The sequence below is a fragment of the Oncorhynchus tshawytscha genome, linkage group LG10, assembly GCF_018296145.1.
Source record: "Oncorhynchus tshawytscha isolate Ot180627B linkage group LG10, Otsh_v2.0, whole genome shotgun sequence".
NCBI lineage: Eukaryota > Metazoa > Chordata > Actinopteri > Salmoniformes > Salmonidae > Oncorhynchus > Oncorhynchus tshawytscha.
Genome location: NC_056438.1, coordinates 3,316,810 through 3,324,309, shown reverse-complemented (window position 1 = coordinate 3,324,309; position 7,500 = coordinate 3,316,810).

The window sequence follows — 7,500 nt, the reverse complement described above, 5'->3', positions numbered from 1 at the left end:
TTACTGTAGATATAGCAGACAGACAGAGGAATGGACATTACTGTAGTTATAGCAGACAGAGAGGAATGGACATTACTGTAGTTATAGCAGACAGAGGAATGGACATTACTGTAGATATAGCAGAGAGAGGAATGGACATTACTGTAGATATAGCAGAGAGAGGAATGGACATTACTGTTTATAGCAGACAGACAGAGGAATGGACATTACTGTAGTTATAGCAGAGAGAGGAATGGACATTACTGTAGATATAGCAGACAGAGGAATGGACATTACTGTAGTTATAGCACAGACAGAGGAATGGACATTACTGTTTATAGCAGACAGAGGAATGGACATTACTGTAGTTATAGCAGACAGAGAGGAATGGACATTACTGTTTATCTCTCCCTCTTCAGTTATAGCAGACAGAGGAATGGACATTACTGTAGTTATAGCAGACAGAGAGGAATGGACATTACTGTAGATATAGCAGAGAGAGGAATGGACATTACTGTAGATATAGCAGAGAGAGAGAGGAATGGACATTACTGTAGTTATAGCAGAGAGAGGAATGGACATTACTGTAGATATAGCAGACAGAGAGGAATGGACATTACTGTAGTTATAGCAGACAGAGGAATGGACATTACTGTAGATATAGCAGACAGACAGAGGAATGGACATTACTGTAGATATAGCAGACAGAGGAATGGACATTACCGTAGTACCCTATCCCTAATGGTAGTGGTCAGATGTAATGCACTACATAGGGATTAGAATGCCATTTGGCATTTCAGTGACATTCCTGCCAGACTCAGATTACATTTGTTTTTTTGTTTTAATCGACATGTTGTTCTCTCCCTCTTTCATCACTCTTTATCTCTCCCTCTTTCATCACTCTTTATCTCTCCCTCTTTCATCACTCTTTATCTCTCCCTCTTTCATCACTCTTTATCTCTCCCTCTTTCATCACTCTTTATCTCTCCCTCTTTCATCACTCTTTATCTCTCCCTCTTTCATCAGTCTTTATCTCTCCCTCTTTCATCACTCTTTATCTCTCCCTCTTTCATCACTCTTTATCTCTCCCTCTTTCATCACTCTTTATCTCTCCCTCTTTCATCACTCTTTATCTCTCCCTCTTTCATCACTCTTTATCTCTCCCTCTTTCATCACTCTTTATCTCTCCCTCTTTCATCAGTCTCCCTCATTATCTCTCTCTGTCAACACTTTCTCCCTCATTACCCCTTAGTTTGTGTTAGTCCAGATCAGGTCGTCACGCCAACACGTCTAACGTCTGTCCCGTCTCCTAGGTAACCCTAATTGTGACCTAACTGCTCTGTCACGTCTTTCTGTCCCGTCTCCTAGGTAACCCTGATTGTGACCTAACTGCTCTGTCACGTCTTTCTGTCCCGTCTCCTAGGTAACCCTGATTGTGACCTAACTGCTCCATCCTCCACGGTATGGTACATCAGGGACACTAAATCAAGCGCACTTAGTATTTTAAAGGAAACTAGTTTAGATTTGTACCGATGTCTCGACTACATCAAGAGATGAAACTTTCTGTAAGACAGTACAGTGAGGAGTTCAACATGTGTACTGTACCACACACACACACACACACACACTCCTCTGAGTTTATAAGGCAAGGTTTTCCACAGCAGCAGATATGGCCTAGCTGGTTTGAAAAGATCACTGTGTGTGTGTCTGAGAGGGAAGACATCTGGAGCTGTGTGTGTGTGTGTGTGTGTGAGAGTGAGTGAGTGAGTGGTGAGTGAGTGAGTGAGTGAGTGAGTGAGTGAGTGGTGAGTGAGTGAGTGAGTGAGTGAGTGAGTGAGTGAGTGAGAGAGAGAGAGAGAGAGAGAGAGAGAGAGAGAGAGAGAGAGAGAGAGAGAGAGAGACCATCTCTACTGCTATCTTTATAGTTGGATGAAAACTATAACTCTCCCTCCCTCTTTCTCTCCTTCCTTACCCAAGAAATCACAAAAGTCCTGCTTTTCCCCAGAAATCCCGGTTTATTCTGAGGAAAAGAGAGAAACATTCTAGTCTGTTGTGCCCTGAGGGGGGGGAAGAAGAAGAGGAGGATGGTGGGAACGACAGAGAGGAGGAGGAGTGGAGGAGGAGAAGAGGATGATGGGAAAGACAGAGAGGAGGAGGAGAGGATGAGGAGGCGGAGGATGGTGGGAATCTATAACTGTGGAGAATATCATTCCATCAAACAACTATAACTGTGTGGAGAACATCAAACTGCATGCTTTTCAACCGTTCGCTGGCATCACTGCTAGCATCACGCGCTCCAGCAGGTTTATCTCACTGGTCACCCCCAAAGCCAACACCTCCTTTGGCCGCCTTTTCTTCCAGTTCTCTGCTGCCAATGACAGGAACGAATTGCAAAAATCGCTGAAGTTGGAGACTGACATTTCCCTCACTAACTTGAATCATCAGCTATCTGAGCAGCTAACCGATCGCTGCAACTGTACATAGTCCATCTGTAAACAGCCCACCCAATCTACCTACCTCATCCCCATATTGTTTTTATTTATTTGCTGCTCTTTTGCACACCAGTATCACTACTTACACACCTTCATCTGCTCATCATCATCTGATCATCTATCACTCCTGTGTTAATCTGCTAAATTGTAATTACTTTACTACTATGGCCTATGTATTGCCTTTCCTCCTCACGCCATTTGCACACACTGTATATAGACTTAATTTTTTTTCTACTGTGTTATTGACTGTACGTTTGTTTATTCCATGTGTAACTCTGTGTTGTTTTTGTCGCACTGCTTTGCTTTATCTTGGCCAGGTTTCAGTTGTAAATGAGAACTTGTTCTCAACTGGCCTACCTGGTTAAATATAGGTGAAATATTTTTTTTTTTTAAATTAAATAAAAAAACATCTACCACTGTGGAGAATATCATTCCATCAAACATCTATAATTGTGTGGATGTTTCTTATCTGTTTATATCACTGTAGACTTCAGAGGAAGACCACACACACACACACACACACACACACACATACACACACACACACACACACACACACACACACACACACACACACATACACGGTCCAGTGTTATCTGGTAAATATAATTATTAATTGTTATTATTATAAGATAATGAGTTAAGCAAACATATCTGTTCTTTAAATTCTGACTAAATGAGTTGAAATGAGTTTGTTCTCTCAGATCAGTTACTGATGGGAACATGAACCAGTTTGAACTTGTCACTCAGGACAGATTCTCTTACAGTTTTTTTCGATTGCTAAACGACAGTGGACACAACTGGAGTCACATGTGCAAAACTCTAACTACACAGCAGCAGTTCATGTGGACCAAACTCTAGTTCGTTTTTCATTGCTTGAACACAGTTTTCAAAACTCTACACACTTATCCCATGACTTTAACCACAACCTGCACAACACTGTGGATTTACAGCACTTTGTTCAAATGTTGTATTGCAATTATAGAATATTTACACAGATATATATTACAGTAAGTTTGACTGTAAAATATATTTTTACAACAGGACCCAAAGGCTGCCCCCAACAGGGGTAAGAGGAAAAATATTTTCAGATGCGCAGGAAAATGCTATTGTTGACATGGTTGTTGTCAACAATGCAATAAAACTGCGGGAGATTCAAGATAGAGTGCTGGCTGATAATGATATATTTGAAAATGTTAATTCTGTCACCACAACAACTATTGCTCGAGTCCTAAAGAAACACCAAGTTACAATGAAACAGTTATACACTGTACCGTTCGAGAGAAACTGAACGGGTAAAAGAGCAAAGATACCAATATGTCCAGGTAAGACGTCTGAGGTTACGTACACAGCTATACAAAATATTTACAGTAAAAAAAAACACTAGCATTTCTACAGTAAAACTGTGCACTTACTGTTTTTCAGAGAGTAATGGAGGTGGAAGCACTGGAAAGACCACATTCATTTGTATTTATCGATGAAGCTGGATTTAACCTTGCCAAAACACGGCGCAGAGGAAGGAATGTTATAGGTCAAAGGGCCACTGTGGAGGTTCCAGGCCAAAGGGGGGAAAATATCACCAGGTGTGCTGCAATGGCCAATGATGGTTTGCTTCTCAACACACCACTCATTGGCCCATACAACACAGAAAGGCTTATAGCTTTCCTAGAACAGCTCTATGCTCAGCTAGTGCCAGCAGAACAGGGGAGCCAGTAAGAAACCCCAAGTTTTTGTCATAGTTTGCGATAACGTTGCTTCTCACCACTCTGCAGCTGTCACAGATTGGTTTGCAGCACATCTCAGATTTATGGTTTTGTACCTGCCTGCATATTCACCCTTCCTCAACCCAATAGAGGAGTTTTTCTCTGCCTGGAGGTGGAAAGTGTTTGGTCACCACCCACATGACCAAATGTCTCTTTTGGAAGCCATGCGTGCTGGATGTGAGGACATGAGTCTAGAGGACTGCCAGGGATGGATAAGGCACTCCAGAAGGTTCTTCCCCAGGTGCATGGCAAGATAAAACATTAGATGTGATGTTGAAGAAAACCTGTGGTCTGATGCTAGAGAGAGGCAGGATTAGCCCCTCAATTATTTGTTTGAATTACAATATGTACTTTTAGTTTCTACCTTTTTTTTCTCATTACTGTAATTCTGTAAATTACTACAGACTATTGAAGCAAACTGCTCATTTTCATTTACCTTAAAGAATTGTTATGTTCTAAAAATTGTAATAAATCATGTGAAAGAATGTCACTCTTTTCTTTGAAGAAAATATTACTTTGTATGAAGTCACTGAAATTGTTCAAACTGTAAAGATGAAAAGTTAGTATTTTCTGTATTGGTGTTTGATGCTAGTGTTTTTACTCTCAGTGTGTTCTGAGTGACAGTGTGTGTTATCTCAGTGAGGGTTGGGCATAGTGTTTGGCTGCACTGAGCGGGTTTTGAGCCATGTGTTAAGAGTTGTGTTGCTTGGAATGAGTTTTGCAGGTGATGTGAACTGTTTAGCTCAGGTGACTGTTGGTAGTGCAGACTGTAGTTAGAGTTTTGCACATGTGACTCCAGTTGTGCCCACTGTCGTTTAGCAATCGAAAAAAACTGTAAACTTCTTCTTCTACTTATTTACAAGTGTTCCATAGAGTGACATGACGCCAGAGGCCAAAAGGCAACACTTAAGGTTACTATACAAGCTTCAATCTGTTTATCTAAGGAAGAGTCGTCTTCCTTGCTAGTAGTAGCTAGCTGGTAGCCTGGCTTTAGCATGAATAAAAACCTAGCAAGGTATAGCTAGCTGGTAGCCTGGCTTTAGCATGAATAAAAACCTAGCAAGGTACAGCTAGCTGGTAGCCTGGCTTTAGCATGAATAAAAACCTAGCAAGGTATAGCTAGCTGGTAGCCTGGCTTTAGCATGAATAAAAACCTAGCAAGGTATAGCTAGCTGGTAGCCTGGCTTTAGCATAAATAAAAAAACCTAGCAAGGTATAGCTAGCTGGTAGCCTGGCTTTAGCATGAATAAAAACCTAGCAAGGTATAGCTAGCTGGTAGCCTGGCTTTAGCATGAATAAAAACCTAGCAAGGTATAGCTAGCCTTTTTACCTTCCCACATCTCCATGTGAAATAATCAGATTTAATTAAAATATATATATATATATATATATATATATGTATGCCCTGGCAAATATTTTTCTACCTGCCGGTTTAACCTTAAACAATATACCAGTTTTAATATGATGATTGTGTCTTCATTCCCATATCAGCTAAAAAAAAAAAAAAATGGTCATGGGGGAGGAGGGGGGGGAGCACATGGCTGGCTACTGTTCTACCATTTCACAATAGCCTGGAATCACTAGTTGTTACTTATCAACAAAATACCTTTTTTTGGGGGGTGGATTCTTGTTGTTTGGTTTAGTGGGTCTGCTGGTTTCTGGAGGGTCTGCTGTCCGGACCTCTGGCAGTCTCTATGGGGGTGCCACAGGGTTCAATTCTTGGACCGACTCTCTTCTCTGTATACATCAATGAGGTCGCTCTTGCTGCTGGTGAGTCTCTGATCCACCTCTACGCAGACGACACCATTCTGTATACTTCCGGCCCTTCTTTGGACACTGTGTTAACAACCCTCCAGGCAAGCTTCAATGCCATACAACTCTCCTTCCGTGGCCTCCAATTGCTCATAAATACAAGTAAAACTAAATGCATGCTCTTCAACCGATCGCTACCTGCACCTACCCGCCTGTCCAACATCACTATTCTGGACGGCTCTGACTTAGAATACGTGGACAACTACAAATACTTAGGTGTCTGGTTAGACTGTAAACTCTCCTTCCAGACCCATATCAAACATCTCCAATCCAAAGTTAAATCTAGAATTGGCTTCCTATTTCGCAACAAAGCATCCTTCAGTCATGCTGCCAAACATACCCTTGTAAAACTGACCATCCTACCAATCCTCGACTTTGGCGATGTCATTTACAAAATAGCCTCCAATACCCTACTCAACAAATTGGATGCAGTCTATCACAGTGCAATCCGTTTTGTCACCAAAGCCACATATTCTACCCACCATTGCGACCTGTACGCTCTCGTTGGCTGGCCCTCGCTTCATACTCGTCGCCAAACCCACTGGCTCCATGTCATCTACAAGACCCTGCTAGGTAAAGTCCCCCCTTATCTCAGCTCGCTGGTCACCATAGCATCTCCTACCTGTAGCACACGCTCCAGCAGGTATATCTCTCTAGTCACCCCCAAAACCAATTCTTTCTTTGGCCGCCTCTCCTTCCAGTTCTCTGCTGCCAATGACTGGAACGAACTACAAAAATCTCTGAAACTGGAAACACTTATCTCCCTCACTAGCTTTAAGCACCAACTGTCAGAGCAGCTCACCGATTACTGCACCTGTACATAGCCCACCTATAATTTAGCTCAAACAACTACCTCTTTCCCAACTGTATTTAATTAATTTCTTTATTTTGCTCCTTTGCACCCCATTATTTTTATTTATACTTTGCACATTCTTCCATTGCAAATCTACCATTCCAGTGTTTTACTTGCTATATTGTATTTACTTTGCCACCATGGCCTTTTTTGCCTTTACCTCCCTTCTCACCTCATTTGCTCACATCGTATATAGACTTGTTTCTACTGTATTATTGACTGTATGTTTGTTTTACTCCATGTGTAACTCTGTGTTGTTGTATCTGTCGAACTGCTTTGCTTTATCTTGGCCAGGTCGCAATTGTAAATGAGAACTTGTTCTCAACTAGCCTACCTGGTTAAATAAAGGGTTAGGGTTTATATATATATATATATATATATATATATATATATATATACCTGGTTAAATAAAGGGTTAGGGTTATATATATAAATACCTGGTTAAATAAAGGGTTAGGGTTATATATATAAATAAATACCTGGTTAAATAAAGGGTTAGGATTATATATATATATATATATAAATACCTGGTTAAATAAAGGGTTAGGGTTATATATATATATATATATATATATAAAATACCTGGTTAAATAAAGGGTTA